The sequence below is a fragment of the Callospermophilus lateralis genome, unplaced genomic scaffold (assembly GCF_048772815.1).
Source record: "Callospermophilus lateralis isolate mCalLat2 unplaced genomic scaffold, mCalLat2.hap1 Scaffold_52, whole genome shotgun sequence".
NCBI lineage: Eukaryota > Metazoa > Chordata > Mammalia > Rodentia > Sciuridae > Callospermophilus > Callospermophilus lateralis.
The window spans coordinates 4,273,477-4,291,370 of record NW_027514454.1 but is presented as its reverse complement, the minus strand read 5'-3'; the positions used below and the strand labels follow the sequence as shown (position 1 = coordinate 4,291,370).

The following is a 17,894-nucleotide window of genomic DNA, read 5'->3' as shown; positions in this document are numbered from 1 at the left end:
CATAATCCAGAGATAATTTTAAGTAACATTTCGATATATTTCCTTCATCTTTTCTTCCAATAAATAAATGTGTTTTATAGATTGATATTATAATAACCTAACATTGAATTTTACAAATTTCTTCCTCATGATTTTTTAAAATCTTCAATTCTAAGGTTCTTAGAATTGAAATATAAATTATTGGAATATAAAATCCAATATTTAAACATGTTCCAATATTATAATATTCAGACATATGTAAGTATAACTTATTTAGTTATTTTACTTTTATTTCTGACTTTAAAATTATTTTTAATAAGAGGGTCATTGTTATAAATGAAATTTTTATTCAAATTTCTATTTCTGTAGAATACAGTTCTAGAAGTAAAATTACTTTAAGTCATTTACAATTTACTGTTAAATTGAAAGAACATAGCCTGAGGTTCTTCAAAGTTCAAATTTCTAATTGACATCAGACAATTAGAAATATACCATTAAAAGAAGGTTCAGGAATTGTCTACCAAAAACTAAATCACATGATGGATGGGGGAACCAAGGCCCAAGAATGGTTCATCTGAAGTCATACTGTTGGATTAGGAAGGAGGTTATAAGGAAAACTGGCTCCTGACTCATTTAGATAGGAAAACCAAGGCAGTATAATTTTCAGAAGCTCAGAGAAGAAAATGTTTGAAGAAAAGATGTGGCCAACAACATCCAGTGCAACTAAAAGGATGTAAAAGATGAGGACATAGATAAAGAGAGGTGGGAAAGTGGAGAGCAAGTGGCACTGACTCCTTCAAGTAATTTCACTGTAAAGAGTAAGAGCGAAGGCACTGGGGTTGTGGCTCAGAGGTAGAGCGCTTGCCTTGCACGCATGAGGCTCTGGGTTCAATCCTCAGCACCACATAAAAATAAATAAACCAAATAAAGGTATTGTGTCCATTTAAAAAACATTTAAAGAAAAAAGAACAAGAGGAAAATTTTGCAGCCCCTCATGGGAAGCATGCCTCAAGGGAAGATTTATAGCACTGCCATGCAAAATTCTGTGATTGATGAGAATGCTGTGCATCTTCCAGTGGACACATGAATAGTAGCCTGGTCAACTAAATGAGACCCTATCTTAAAATAAAATTTTAAAAGGGCTGGGGATATAGCTCAGTTGTAGAGCATTTGCCTAATGTATATGAGATTATGGATTGAATTCCCAGTACCGCAAGAAAATAAGAAAAAATAGATTCCTTTCAACCAGTAATTTCATTCTTTGTTTATCTTCAGAAAATAATAGATAATCCATGCAGAACTGTTTTTAACAGCCAATAAAAGAAAAATACGAAACAAAACACAACCTAAGATATCCCAATGTAGCAGTTTGGTTTTATACAAGCTATAAAAGTGTTGTCGAAATGTATGTTTATTAACATGAAAGAAAAAAAAAAGAAGTTCATAAGAAAAAAAAAGAAAAGTGGCTCATAGGACTAAGAAAACAAATTTTATTTTATTTAATATTAATTAATATTAATCTAAGTAGCTCCATGTAACTAGTGGTTACTGTGCTGGGTAACACAGTTTGTGGTGGTAGTTCCATTCACGATGATGTTAAGACACATCTGTGTGCTGATAGGAATCATTACATGCATTAACTCAAATGGGTACCTGAGTAATGCTGGATTCTGTGTGGTTTTTCTACCATACCACACCTACATCCCTCACTCTATTGGTGCTTAACTCATAGCTTGTGTTTTACAACTTGTAAAAAAAAAATCCCTTATGTTCAATTCCATGATCATTGTTGTTCCAGACAAATGACTTTAATATGTGCTTCCATCTTTGACTGAAGTTTGGATTGAGAATAACTCAGTTTTCATTTTCTGAAGAAAAAAGATGCACTCTGTGTTGGATCTAGTTAGAATGACAGTATGATAAATGATTAACAACACAGACTTTGGATATGGCAAGACAGAGGTTCAACAACCAGCTTTTCTATGTACTAGTTGTAAGAACTGAATGCATTACAGGAACTTCTCAGGTTCTCAATTTCTACATCTGTGAAATGGAGATAGCAAGAGGCAAGGGTGTGGTGAGACTCAAATGAGATCATTTGGGCACAGTGCCCAGAAATATGGTAGGCATTTAATAAATGTTACCTGTTATCACTAATAACACACATTAGAGAAACCAGCTCTGGAAGCAACATCATGTGTCTGTTACAGAGTCAGTTTGAGGGAGCCAATGCCTCTGATATTTATTTATCATTTGAAAAGTATGTTTATGGTTCATATGACATTGGGACAGCTCAATTTCCTAAACTGGAGATGCAGTGTTAGGAAAGAGCTTTTCCAATTTGCAGCTTGTGGCTCCTTCCTGGGAGTGGGTGCAAGAACAGGAGGGTCTGGAGAGAGCTCCTCCAATAAACATTACCTACTACTGGATGACTTGTTATTTTTCCCAGACTCTTATCTACCAATGCTACCCACATAACCCCTGAGACTTACTGATAATTCTGAGCCCAGCTGCCAGGCCAGCAGTGATCTATTTAGAACTTCAAATGAATGCCCCCCAGATCCGCCTACTTTCTCCACATAGTGCTTCAAGATAAGTCTCCCTTGCTCTTGATAAAAGCTTTGAAGAACAACTTGCCTGTTAACAAACAGCTTTTGATTGTGCCCGAGTTTGATCTTTATTTTGTCCTTATTCATCAGACTCTTCTAAATGGGTTCTTTCACACTCCTCAGATTAGCCTAAAGGAAACCCCATGAAACAATGGGCCTGATTCTCCCTGGTTGCAGGGAGTGAGCTGTCAAAAGAGGACATGGGGCCTCCTGCAGGGCTCTAAGTGGAAAGAGGGGTTGGTGATGCTCCCGGTACTGAAGACTTAAGCTAGCTTCAAAACAAGGTTTGCCTGTGAGGAAAGCAGAGATGTAGCACACAGCCTGCTGGCCCAGGACTCTCTTCATTCAGTTTCAGAGGAAGTTTGTTTCCCTAGAAATAGAGGAGCTTCTTCCTAGGAAAGCCCAATGTCATTCTTCATGTCTAAAACCCCCCAGCCCATCTCCCATGGCAGGTCAGGAAAACCGTTGGTCTGATTTGGAGGTGTAGAGAATACACTGCCCCCCAAAATTGGTGTGTTTCTGAAATTATTCTGACAAGACATTTTTTTTTCCTTTAAGGAATTGGCTTTCCTTGACCTAGAAAGACCATGCTCACCTCTCCCACCTTAGCACATGGCATACAATACAGACTGGATCATTAGAATCCAATCCCTGTGGACACTGATTAGGCCAATGAAGAACATATAACTCAATCAGGACCAATCAGAGTTCTGTGGGTATGGGGGGAGAACACTCTCATCTCTATCTCCTTCAAAAGTCAAGTAGGTAGTGTCTGTCTTTAAGGCCCCCAGGCAGGGAGCTTGGAGATAAAGATACTGCCTCAATGGCAAACTTGAGTCCCCGAATGCAGCCATGCCTGAATATGTTGAGTTTTATTTACTCTTTTGAATGTCATAGCTGTGGTAGCCAATAAATGATCTTTTTTGCTTATACTAGTTTGAACTGGTGTTCAGACACTTACAACTGGAGAACATAAAGATTCCCTAAGAATTTATAGATAGAGGGGCTGGGATTATGGCTCAGTGGTAGAGCGCTCACCTAGCACAGGTGGGACCCGGGTTCTATCCTCAGTGCCACATAAAAATAAAGACATTGTGTTGTGTCCCTCTACACCTAAAAAATAAATATTTTAATAAAAGAAAAAAAATGAATTTGTAGATAGAGATGGAGAAGATGAAAGCAGTGGCTTAGGAATATGTGTTTGACAACAGTTTTATTAAGATAAATTGTAATCTAGGTACCAGGTTGGAAGCCTGTTACCAAACTCTAGGTTTCAAGGTCTTTCATTTTAAGTGGACAAGGTTGACTCTAAGTGATTATGTAGAGGGAAGTCTACATAAGTATAAAGGATATGGGAGACTGAAGCACTACAATTTGTCAAGTCATTTCTAACATGTAAATTACCTCAATCACAAAGATGTTTTCTGAAAAATTTTGAATCACTATTATTTCAAAGAATAGGAAAAAGTATTTAAACAAAACACTTGCTATAAATACATTTATGACAAAAAAGTCATGCTGGATAACTAATGATTTATACCAAATAACATACAAGAATCATATTATTTTACTCATGTACCATGAACATCTCACACACACACACACACACACACACACACACACACACACATACATACAAAGACTGGAGAATACCCTTGAAGCCAAAGGACTAGAAATAATGCCCACCTTATCGAAGAACTGTTGTGAAGAGACAATCACAACTGCTACCACCAAGCACCAGGCATTTCAGTTTTCACTGTGTTTTGTACCACTTCTGTACCATTTTTGAACATGCAAGTCAGATTCACACCAATGTCTGTTGCTGCTAGTCATACTGTGACTTCCAAAATAGAGCTATATGACCTTGATTTCTGCCACTCTTGCTGGCATGGTACCTGTCTACTGTAGTATAGATGTGTTTTTGCCCCCAAGGGTCCCTCTGTTCAGAGCTTGGTCCCCAGGTGACAGCAGTAGGAAGTGCTATGGAAGCTTTAAGAAATGGGGCCTAGGAGCTGGGGTTGTAGCTCAGTGGTAGAGCACTTGCCTAGAATGTGTTGAGGTACTGGGTTTGATTATCAGCACTGCATATAAATAAATGAATAAAACAAAGGTCCATCAACAACATATAATTTATATATCTATAAAAGAAGTGGGGCCTAGTATGAGGTCTGAGGCAATAGAAGACAAGCATACCCTTGGAAGCATGGTTCTCATGCCATCTCTTGATCATTCTCGACCAAGAGGTGGTTACAAAAGCCCAATCCTGGCCCACCCAGCTCTCTAACTTCCTGTCCATTTGTCACTTGCTCCTACATGGACTCCCTATAGAACCACCTACCATTATGTAATACAACCAAGAGCCCCAGTCATAACTGAGCCAACACCAATGCTGTGCCCTTGAACCTAACAAACTATGAACCAAATAAACTTCTTTTCTTATAATGTCAGCCTGTTTCTGATATTTCATTACAGCCACAAAAAGCTTACTGATACACCTTTGCTCACTAATCCCTAAGTCAAAGCCTGGCCCCAGAATCGACTATGAATGGACTATTATATACTGAATTGTGTCTCTCCCAAAATTCATATATTGAAGCCCTAAACACCAATGTATATTTGGGAGATACCGCCTTTAAAGAAGTAATTAAGGTTAAATTAGGTCATTAAGATTGAATTCTAATCCAATAAAGCTTATGTTGTTCTAAGACAAGAAAGAGACATTATGGACGCATGTACACAGTGAAAAGGTCACATGAAGATATATCAGGAAAATGGTCATCTGCAAGTCACAGTAGGGAGGCCTCGGAAGAAATCAGCTATGTTGATGCCTTGATCTTGGACTTCCAACCTCCAAAACTGTGAGAAAATTAATTTCTGCTGTTTGAGCCATCCAGTCTGTGGTATTTTGTTAAGGCAGTCCAAGTAAACAAAGATAAAGTGGACTGATTCATGCCTTTTCCCCATCTATAAACGAGCTTGGGAAGTGGTAGGTGGTGAACTCATGAGACCTCACCATTAAAGATAAAAGAGGATTTGGTGACTAACTAAAAGTGGGGGTTGATTTAGTTAGCTTTTGTTGCTGTGACCAAAAGACTTAGCAAGAACAATATAGAAGAGGAAAAGTTTATTTTGACTTACAGTGTCAGAGGTTCAGTACATGACCAGCCATCTCCACAAATCTGGACCCAAGATGAGGTAGAATAAAAATCATGGTAGAATGGTATAGCAGAAGAAAGCAGCTCAGGACATGGTGGCCAAGAAGCCAAGAGAAAGCTCCTCTCATCAAGGACAAAATATAAACCCCAAAGGCATACCCTCAGTGACCTACCTCTGTCAGCCACACCCTACCTGCCTACAGTTACCGCCCCCCAGCTAATCCATATTAGTCAATTAATCCACTGACTCAGTTACAACTCTCATAATCTAATCACATAACCTCTGAACATTCTTGCATTGTCTCATATATGAGTTTTGGGGGGACACTTCATATCTAAACCATAATAGGGGTGAAGGCAGATGGTGAGTCAAAGAGGTCTCTCAGCCTGAGAATTTGGTGACTAGAATATTAATAATGATACAATAGAGAAGTTGCACAAGGAATGCACTCTGGGAGGTGTTTAGATGCATTTTGACAATATAGAAGTATCCAGGTGGAAATTGGAAGTGGGTGTCTAAGGCAGGGCATGCATCTTACTTAACTCTAGTGTGTGGAGGTAAAAGCTGAAGTTGGAAGAAAGATACATTGTTTGAAGGACAAATAGAGCTGAAACCTTGGGACAGTCCATTGGAGGTGGTAGGAAGGGATGTATGGGGTTCAATTAGAATGATCTAATTTGGGGTTGGGGATGTAACTCAGTGATAGAACACTTGCCCAGCAGGCATGAGGCCCTGGGTTGGATCCCTAGCACCACAAAAAAAAAAAAACCTAAAATCTTAATGGCAATAAAGATTTACTTCCTCTATGAAATAAAGTTGGCTGATAGCTTCACTCATCATAATACCTCAGGGACCCAGGCTGAGAGATGATCCATCTGTCATCACCAATGATCATCAACCATGTCAGAAAGTCAGTGGGGTAAATGAGGCACAGACTCTTAAAGATCCACACACAGAAGTCACTTCCAGGCTGGGGACATAGCTTGCTTGGTAGGGTGCTTCTCTCACATGCACAAGGCCCTGGGTTCAATCTTCAGTACCACCAAAAAGAAGAAGAAGAAGAAGAAGAAGAAGAAGAAGAAGAAGAAGAAGAAGAAGAAGAAGAAGAAGAAGAAGTCACTTCCATGTGTTCAGAAAACATACCCAATGAACCTGAAGGGAATGAGAAAGTATAATCCAATCACATGCCCTAAAGGGTAGAGATGGAAATATTTAGTGAACAGCATTAATGCCAACCACAGGAAACAAGAGAACAGGAACTAGAGGACGAGATGGGGTTGCATCATTTGGACTCTAAATTTTAGAGGCAAGTGGTAAAACAAGCCAATCTAGGATCAAAGAGGCCAACACAAAATAAAAGCAGAATCACTGCTTTGTTTGCTAGAATAATAGCCATGAACGTGTGTGTGTGTGTGTGTGTGTGTGTGTGTGTGTGTGTGTGTCTCACATTGCTTTGTTGTTGATGGTGGTGGTTTTTTAGCAGAACTGGGGCTCAAACCCAGGAGGACCTCGCACATACTAGGCAAGCATCCTACCACTGAGTGACACCCCTTGCTTTGTGTTTTATTACACAGCTTCCCTTCTTATTTGGGAGGATTTCCTCCTTTTGTATTATCCTGGGGAAAGGGAGAGCCTAAGGCCAGATCTTTCCTCCTGCTACTCTCAGAAATCAAGGCACAGGCAAGTGACTTAAGCAAGCTCATGACCTTCAAATCTTAATTTGAAGATTTGGTGGTTAGAATCTTCCCATGGTAATGGGATACATGCTGGAGGGCAGATGGGTAGTGGAATCATGCCCAAAGTGTGATGGCCAGGACCAACCATTCCTGCCCAAAGACCAGTTCTCAACCCTTAGGCCTGCTTTGTTTGCTACCCACTCCCAAATTCACACTTTTGGTTGGTTCTCTAAGCCATGATATACTCCAAGTAAGTTGATTAAGATAACTAGAGTTGGTCTCAGATTCTTGGATCTGAGAGCAAACCTCTTCAGGGAGAGGTCTGAAGGGATAGTCAGATTTAGGCATCTTTTCCCACGGTTAGCCAGATCCCCAATTATGGTTTCACAGCTGAAAATGAGAAAGCAGACTATAATAATTGTGACAGTAACACATTCTAAAACAGCAAGAGACATAATGATGAGAGTGCAGAGGAAGGGCAGTGATTTAGAATCAATCACCTGGGGGTGACCTTTAAAGTTACACTCCAGTCTTCCTATCCTAACATTATGTTAGGTCATCAGTAAAAATAAATGGAGTGAATCTTTGTCACTTCTTTAATTTCCACTATCTGAGCCCCCACCTCTGCTTAGGAAATTCTCCATTGTGTGTCCTGGTGAAAAGCACAGCCTGCCTCCCACCAAGGCTGAAAATGCTTATCCTGTCCTGGTAGCTACTGCATATGATTGGGACTCAACCAAACAGATGCTCCTGCATAGAACTTTTTGGATTTGTAAAAGAGGATTTAGAATTTAGTGGCTTCAGTGGCAGAGAGAGTGTAGTAGTCTCCATGCTCAATGTCTAGGAGCAGGGACAATAGCAGTGGTAGCCTTACTAATTAGGCATGAGTTGGGGTCCAACTCCCCAGGCTATTTCAGGTCCCACCCACTTCCCAGCCTGGTTTTTTAATCTTCCTAGGAATCAGGAAAATATACTTCCAGGATATTCCTTTGCTACTTAAGCTAATGTGATAGTTTTATGGATCAACTTGACTGAGCCATCGTGCCACCTATTTGGTTAAACATTATTCTGAGTGTTTCTGTGAGGGTGTTTTGGATCGGACTTACATTTGAATTGGTGGACTTTGAGTAAAATAGATTGTCCTCCATAAGGGCAGACAGATTTCCTCCAATCAGTTGAAGACCTGAATGGAATAAAAAACTGATTGCTCAAAGCAAGAGGGGATTCTGCAGTAGAAGATCTTTGGACTAGAACTAAAACATCAGGTTTTTCCTGGTCCTGATGGCTTTGGACTTCAACTGAGCATTGGACATTCTCTGGGTCTCTGGCCTGCTAGCCCACCCTACAGATTTTAGACTTGCCATTCTTTATAATCATGTGAACCAACTCCTTAAAATAAATTTCTTTCTACATATGAACAGATCTTATTTGTTCTCTTTTTCTCAAGGATCCTAATAGAGCTAATCATAGTAGCTTCTATTATTTGAAGTAAGAAACACTGACTTATGTATTTTGAAATTCCATAGGGAATTCTAGTATATATCCTACTTTTTAAAATTAATTATCTCCCTGCTTTATTCTTTGTCTGATTTTTTTTTTTTTGGTGATGCTGGGGATTGAACCCAGGTCCTTGTGCATGCGAGGCAAGCACTCTACCAACTGAGCTATATCCCAGCAACCCCTTCTTTATTCTTTTATGTATTCCTCTGTATAAGTGCTCTGGAGAATTCTAGGATAGTGGACCCACTGATATAATTTTTCCACCCTGGGTAGTATACAATGTTCCTGTTGTTTCTCCAAACCTCTAGATTCTGATTGAAAACCATACTGCATTTGTCTGTTTTTCTGTTGCTAGGACCAAATACCTGAGGCTTAGTACTTTAAAAAGAAAAGAGGTTAATTTAACTCTTGGTTTTGAAGATTCAGTGTCCAAAATTGGGCAGCCCAATCCATTCAGCATCTGGTGAGGGCTCCCGACAGCTGCATCACATCATGGTGAATGCCATCGTGGCAGGAGGGAGAGATAACATGGCAAGATAAGAAGAAGGAGAGCAAATTCAGGTGTTCTCTTTTATAACATCCCACTCTCATTAGAACTGACTCTCTGCTAGAACTATCTTAATTTACTCCAAGTGCCCCCAGTGACCCCTACCTCCACTAGGCACACCACCTCAACACTACCACACTGAAGATTAAGACACCAACACATGAACTCTCTTGGGGAACAAACTACATCCAAATACTTTCTGTTTCTACCACACTTTTTTGTTCATTGTAGAAAAAACACACAACATAAAATTTACCATCTAAACCATTTTCAAGTATAAAATTCAATAGCTTCAAGTAAATTCACAGTGTTGTGAGACAGATCTCCAGAACTTTTTCTGCATTGGAAATCTGAAATTCTAAACTCGTTAAACAATGATTCTCCTTGCCCCTCTCCCCCAGGCTCAAGTAACCAGCTTTGTACTTGTGTTTCTATGAATCTGACTACTTCAGTTACCTCACATATGTGGAATCCTATGGCATTTCTGTCTTTTTGTAATTGGCTTATTTCACTTAGCATTCGTCCTCGAGGTTCATCCATCTTATAGCATGGCATATGACAGGATTTCCTTTCTTTTAAAGGTTGACTAATATTCTATTATATATGGACACTACATTTTGTTTATCTATTCATCCACTGACATTCACTTGGGCTGCTTCACGTCTTGGCTTTAATGACTGATGCTTCTATGAATATGGGTTAATGCTAGGAAAAAGATCTCTGATATCTTGCTTTGAATAGTTCTGTTGGCTATATATTCAGAAGTTGCTGGATCATGTTAGGAGCCTTTGTCCTACTTTGCTTAGGTTGCACCATTTATCTATCATTCTTTAAACTCCCCAAAGCACTCCAAAATTTATAGTTTTGTCCTCACAGCCCTATGAGATAGGTAGAACATAGATTATTCCCATCCTGTAGATGAGGTAACTGATACATAAAGAGGTTAAACAGCTTGCATAATATAGCATCTATTTGATGACAGATTGGCTTCATAGTTCAGTACATTTTCTATTAACCAGGGACACTCAATCAAAAGAAGGAGGCAGGCATGGCCCCCTATGTGAAGGACTCTTTCAAACTACACTCCCACCCTCAACCTAAATAAATTGAAAACATTTTTTTTAATGAATGTCATTACTTATGGGCATGTATTGTGCATGTGAAGGGTATAGAATTAAGGGAAGGAAATACAGAAAAACAGTTATGGATAACACTGTCTTCTTGGGAGCTCAGCCTTGTTTATGTTCTTGTTTTTTTCTTTTTTTCTTTTTTCCCCCAAATAACACTCTTAAAAAAAAACTGTCTAAGGATTAAAATAAAACAAATGGTTCTTAGTGAGGGCATTGGGGAAATTTTTGTTTTGTTGTGTTTGTGTTGTTGTTGTCATCACAATGGTCACCTCCACTACATGGAATTTAGTGAGCAGGACCAGAGATACTGAAAGTCTTGCAAGACAGGACAGTCCCACATAAAGAAGAATGAACGATGCCAGTGATGCCCTCATCAAGAAACAAGCTTAAGCCAAGTGCAGTGGTGCATGCCTATAATCCCAGTGGTTCAGGAGGCTGAGGCAGGAGGACCACAAGTTCAGAGCCAGCCTCAGCAATTTAGCAAGGCCCTAAGCAACTTAGTGAGACCCTGTATCAAAATAAAATAATAAAAAGGGCTGAAGAGTTTAAGAGTCCCTGGGTTCAATCCCTAGTTTCAAAAAAAAAAAAAAGAGTTATAAGAAATGGGCTCAGGAGTGGGGGTCTGAATCAGTGGTAAAGCACTTGCCTGGCATGCAGGAGGCCCTGGGTTCTATTCCTAGAAAGGAAGGAAGACAAGGAGGGAAAGAGGAAGGAAGGGAAGAGAGAAGGCAAGAAAATAAAGAAATACAGGCTAATGAGAAGATCAGTGGCAGCGTCAAGGGTGAGATTTAGGGGACTCCAGTTCTAATACCTCTCTGAGACACTACAATTATATAATCTAGACAGCATGGTATGCTTGCTACATAACTTCAGCATGTAGTTCTCAGCCCTCCCTGAGAACCATCTAGTTTATTTCAATCCTTAGACAGAATTTTTTTTTTAAGAGTGTATTTGGGCAAGGGCGGTAGAATGTGATGAACATCATTATCCAAAGGAAATGTATGAAGACTCGAATTGGGTGTCAACACACTTTATATATAAACAGATATGAAAAACTGTGGTATATATATATATGTGTGTAATAAGAATTGTAATGGAAAAAAAACCACAAAGTACATGTATTGAAGGCATGAATTGGCATGAACATACTCTATATACAAAGATATGAAAAATTGTACTCTTTATGTGTAATAAGAACTGTAATGCAATGTGCTGTCATGTATTAAAAAATAAAATCAATAAAACTAAAAATAAATAAATAAATAAATAATAAAAGAGAAAAAAAAGCATATTTGAAAAAAACATAACTTCAAGCCATGTCCCCCAACCACTGCTATTCTAAGAGATCCACATCCTTAAGCACCTCCTATTAAAAAAAAAAAATTAGTTCTAGAGCTACCACTGAGAACGCTCAGAGCATCATTCCCAGAAGTTCCAGAACACCATTGTCACTGCCAACTTCAAAGGATTCTTCCTTTAAACATGAGCAAACAATAAGTTTTTTAAAACAAAAACCTCTTAAACCCACTGCTGCTCCAAAAGAAACATGAGATTCCCAGTTTCAAGTCATCTTTTAGATTAGAGGAATCCTATCTCCTTGCAGGATTCCCTGTGGAAAAGGCACTTTTACAGAGTAAACGCCTTTCTCCAGAACAATGTGTGTTTTTGCAAATAACAAAAGGTAATAGAACCCTTTTCTGAAAATTGGTTCCTGAGCCTGGAGCTGGCATTTATCCCACACTTCTTCCAACATTACTTGGCAAAAACCCACAGTGAATCTGTACAGTGCCTCTAACCTGAGTACTTTTAGCTCTCTGTGTTTCAGGGCCTCTAATCTTGAAAAGATCTAACTTAAAAGAGGAAAGAAAGGAAAAGGGGGCAAGGTGCTTTCATGCTCATTAGCATTTCCAATTTCCTCTCTGGCCACTCCTCCCTCTCCCCGCCTCCCAATCTCCACACAATGAACTAATTCTTTGGGATTGATTGTGGCCTGTAGATAACTGAGTGTACTTTCTTCCTTTCATTTTCCCTTGTCTGTCACACAAAGCATTCTAAAATGCTGCCTAGAAGGAAAGCTGGCCTAAACCTTCAGAATGTGGACATGCATGTAGGGTGGCTCAGAAAGCTCACTTTCAAGCTACTTCTTCCCACTCCTGTTTTCATGAAAGGAGGGAAATAATCTGGCTGCTTCAGGTTTACTCTCTCAGAATCACAGTCAGAAAAAAATATGAATCTTTTGGTAATGAGCATGCAGCCCATCCCTGTCACACCCTGGAAGCTATAAACATTTTCATTGCACATACTACGGATGATCAATTTCTTAGCACATCTTTGTTTTTCCTAAATAGCCGCATTATTCGTCTGATGTTGAAAATGGCATCTGCACTGTATGTAATTTCCATACTCACTTGGCACCATCAACTGCCTTTGATGACACTCAGGGCCGTTTCTTTTTTGTCTCCTCCTTCCCTCCAGCTACAAGACCCAGATGTCAGGTTCAGGAATGCATTTTCTCTGGCTGGGATATCTGGCTTCTCTCCCCAGTCCCTAAGTTGGTGGCTATTGTGGAAGTGCCAGCAAAACAGCACAAGATCACACTAAAGACGGGATTCAGATGTTTTTGTGAAAAGGAAAAACAGAGTCCGAATCTTGGGGTGGGGTGGGGGATACATTTCTTATGCCTCTTATTATAAGCCAGGCAAGTGGCAAGCCATGCCTGAGCAAATTGCAGATCCTTCTATTTAGCTGCTGCTCATCCATTTTCCTTCTTGACAGCTTTTTATCTCCCCACTCTGCATCTGAAATCAGCAGCTGGGTACGATTAAGGGCTTGCCTAAGTTAATCAAACCTGGGGTAGTGACAGAATCAAGTCTGATTTAAATATTGTGGACAAGAAAAAGGAAAATAGAAAGGAGAGAAGGAAAGGAGGAAGACAGATGAAAGGAACTAGTAATGGGAACCAAGGATAGAGAGCAGAAGACCACCCAGTACCTCTGTGCCCAAGGAGGCAATTCAAAGCAGCCTTCATGTCACCTGAGAAGTGGAACACCCCTACAATTGGCTTTTCTTTTTCAAGCAGCCTTTGTAAATATGAATGTAGATCAAGCGCCAACCTGCCCACTACCCCAGCCTGGCTTATGTTGAGTCTTGATTCAAAGACATCTTGAATGAGGCAGAAATTCAAAAACCCATGCCCCAGAGCACCACATGCCAGCAGGGGCTGTGTCAGACCTGGAGTTGAAGAGGCTCTGGAGCCATAAGGCGGCCTTGTTGTGTCTAATTTTTTTTTTTTTTGCCCTCTAAGCAGCTGCACTGGGCTGAGCAGTGTGTGCAGGGCAGAGTTTGGAAGTTTCCCATGACCAAGCCAGTCTACCAAGTCCCCACCCAGCCACCCCTTGCTCACTGCCTCAGATACTCTCAACTGTTCAAAGAAATTTGCTGAAACTTAGAGAGAATCTGTCTCCCAAGCCAAAATACAAATTAGGTAGTCCTTTTACAAGCATAAAGTGTTCCATATTCATGAAATTTGGATTCACCTGTCTGTAGAGCACACCATCCCATGCAGCTCTGTCATTTCACTGGATGTCTTGTATAGATCTAGATTGTCACTGTCTCATTCTGTGAAGGCTGCTATAACAAAATACCGTAACTAGTGTCTTAGTCCATTTTCTGTTGCTATAACAGAATACCTGAGATTGGAAAATTCATAAAGAGATTTATTTTCACTCTTCTGAAGGCTGGAAAGGTACCCAACATCTGTTCTGCTTCTGGCAAGGGTCTTGTATAGCTTCAACTCATGACAGAAAGTGGAAGAGCAAATAGAGGACATGGGATAGACAGCAAAAGGAAATCACTTTGTAACAACCTTCTTTCACAGTCTCCTGAGAGCAAGAACTCACTCGTGGGAGGAAAGCATCAATCCCTCTTAAAGGCCAATGCCTCTCAACAAGTTGCATTGGGGGCCACACCCCAACACAAGTTTTGGTGGGGACAAACTATATTCAGACTATAGCAACTTGGTAGCTTATACAACAACAGGAATTTCTCTCTCACTGTTCTGGAAGCTAGGAAGTCTGAGATCAAGGTGCAAGATGATGCAGCATCTGGTGAGGGCCTTCTTCCAAGTTCATAGAAGTCTGTCTTCTCACTTTAACCTCACACTAGTGAAAGAGGGGAAGGGTCTCTCTCGGACCTCTTTTTTAAGGGCACTAGTTCCATTCACAAGGGCTTTGCCCCATCACCTAATCACTTTCCAAAGACCCCCACATTCTAACATCATCACCTTTGGGGAGGGGGGAGATTTCAACATATGTGTTTTGGGGGGACATAAGCATTTAGACCTCTTACTAGTCCCTGTTTAAGTGAAGTTCACTCTCAACTGTGGACAGCCCTGCTTCCCTCCACAGACTAACTCCCTGGAGCACCCCAGCTCCCGGAATTCACACAGCCTAAATTCAGTGCATATGTGAGCCTTCATCCTTCCCCCATCCTTGAATCTGGAGAATGGAGTGAGCACTTGGGAACATCCAACAAATGGAGGACACCAGCATCTGCAAATTCTCCTGGGAGTTTACACCCAGCCATGGTTACTCCTTCCAGCTCATTCTCACTAATTTAACACTAGAATTATTTTTGATTCAACACAGACCCAAGGGGCAAGAGCCAGATCGAGGCACTCTCTCATTAACTCTGAAACACAGAAAATGCAGCACATCTATATTAACTCAGTAAGGGGAAAAGGTGGATATATATCAGATAAAGTGTGGCTCTATCCAAATTGTGTTACTGTTGCCTCTCAATATCATGGCCAGCAGATCGAATGGGATATTACTAACAAACCACACATGGATTGGGCAGGATGAGGATTGGATTGGACATGGATTGGATTGGACATGGATTGGATTGGACATGGATTGGATTGGACATGGACTGGACATCATTACCCTAGGTACATGATGATTGCACAAATGGTGCATCCCTATACCATGTAAAACCAGAGAATTGAAATGTTGCACTCTGTTCTTTGTACTCGGGGTGCCTCCCTGACCCCTCATCATCTGCCTTTTCCCCTTCAGCTGACCTTCAACTAGATTTCCCCTGCTCAAGACCCCAAGCCTTCACCAGTATAGCCCTCCCTATGCCTCATCACTCACTCATACAAAGTGACCTCAAAGGTGTCTTGAACACTTTTCTCAGCATGGTGAGCATAACAAGCTCCCCAGACTCTTGGGCTTTAGATATCTCCCCAGCAGAATAAATGCACCTCCACCTTGCCCTACAACCTCTTGTGGAGCCTGCATCTCATACTCCTGGGTACCTACAGGCCCCAGAAGAGTTTTCCAGCTTTATCCTTCTTATACACATGCTGTCTCCCTTCCCAAGAATCACCCATCTTGTCCCCACCATGAATTTTTATGCTTAATCTTTTGTTTTCATGCTAGTAAGAAGACAGGCTGAAGGATCTTAAAGGGCAGTTCTTCTTGCTCTCTTTATTCCCCCCAGCTGGTTCCAGGGTAACACAGCTGGCACCTGAGCCATAACCAGCATCTGGGAAACAGGCAGCCTGGCAGCCACAAGTAGAGCTGTCCTGCCTCAGCACACAGCACAGTGCTGGTGGTGAGTTGAGTCCATCCAGTTTGGAATGTCTGGTTGATAATATTAGAGGGGCTTCTTTAACCTCAGATTCAAGAAGCAACAAGATCAAGGAGATGAGGAAGACCAAAGGAAGATGAATGACCTACACATGAGTTGGTTAATAACCTACTGTCATAGATACTTTTGTGATATGTATATCATGAGTTGTAGAAAATCTCATTGATGATCCTCTTGTCAGGGAGACTGTGTGGCTGTTTAGAAGAAGTATTTTATTTGATCCTCTGATTTGCGGAATTAGAAGCCCTAAGGTGCTTTTCTCCATCCATAGTAGATGTTCCTTAAACCGACAAAAAAAAAAAAAAAAGCCTTTCATTTGTAGATAAATGGATGGAGTTGGAGAATATTATGCTGAGCAAAGTAAGCCAATCCCAAAAAACTAAAGGCTGAATATTTTCTTTGATTAGTGGATGCTGATCTATGATGGGGGTGGGTGGGGAGCAGCATGGGAAAAATGGAGGAACTTTGGATTGGGCGAAGGGGAAGGTGAGGAGGGGTTAGATGGTATAAAAGATGGTAGAATGAGATAGACATCATTACCCTAGGGACATGTATGATTGCACAAATTGTGCATCCCTATACCATGTATAACCAGAGAATAGAAATGTTGCACTCTGTGTACGATGAATTGAAATGCATTCTGCTGTTATGTACAACTAAGTAGAACAAATAATAATAATAAAGCCTGGGTTTTGCGGACTAAGTAGGCATACATGTTGGGGAACTGACATGCCTGGTGGGAAAGGTGGAAGAGCTGGAGAAGGAAAAAGGAGTTCAGGCAAACAAACTTGTTTGATGATCATATTTGCAGTTGTTTGCTATGTAGTATGCACTACAAATTACTTTGTTTTTCTAATAAACTCTCCTACAGAATCTTTTTTAAAAATCACAAAGCATGACTATGATTAGACTTTCTGGTGTGGAAATTGCAAAGGTCTCCCTACCAGCTGCCGAAGCACCAAGCTCATGAAAATGCGGGAGACCTTCTACACCCCAACCATGGATGTGCCACAGATGGGATTCAGTTTATCTGTTCTTACTTTTTATGCTAATCTTCCTGGATGACTACAGGGCTCTTGAGGTCTCTGTGTTTTTCAATTTCTAGTGATTATAATGCAAGAACTTTCTTCTTTTGCTAGCAATTTTTTTTCTGCCATTAACTGCATTGCTGCTGCAGCTTGAGGCTTCTTACAGCCTCAGCACGTTTGTGGGTCCTACAGAATGCTGTAGTTGGCTGTTTCCTTTGTGATGCTACTCTGGGCTATTCTTTGTGTCCATTTTTTGACCACTTTCTCTTGAAGATGGCTGTCAGATTTCCCAGCTCTTCCCACTTAGCCACATGGTCTCAGCGTTCTGGTCTCACAGGTCTCGTCCCTTTTCTTACCTTGCTGCCTCCTTCACAACATGCCCACATGTTATACATTCATTGATATTCAAAAGCATTTATGGAGTAGCTTTTTTGTGCCTGGCGCTATTTCAGTTCCTGCTTCCATGGGTTTTACAACCTAGTGAGGGAAAAAGACTATCAACAAGTAAACAGAGAACATATGCTAGACAGATTCTCTGTGCTATTCAAAATCTGCTCCCACCCTTTCCCATTTTTCTTAGGGGCCCCAGAGGGCAACCTCTATCTGTTTCATTACTT

The 17,894-nt window shown here is 40.5% G+C and overlaps 1 non-coding gene across 1 annotated transcript; it reads right to left on the bottom strand.

The window, feature by feature from the left end:
• Positions 1 to 9,021: 9,021 nt before the first annotated feature.
• Positions 9,022 to 9,093, bottom strand: Trnaa-cgc (transfer RNA alanine (anticodon CGC)). Its single transcript has one exon. It is a non-coding gene; the product is annotated as a tRNA-Ala (tRNA).
• Positions 9,094 to 17,894: the final 8,801 nt, after the last annotated feature.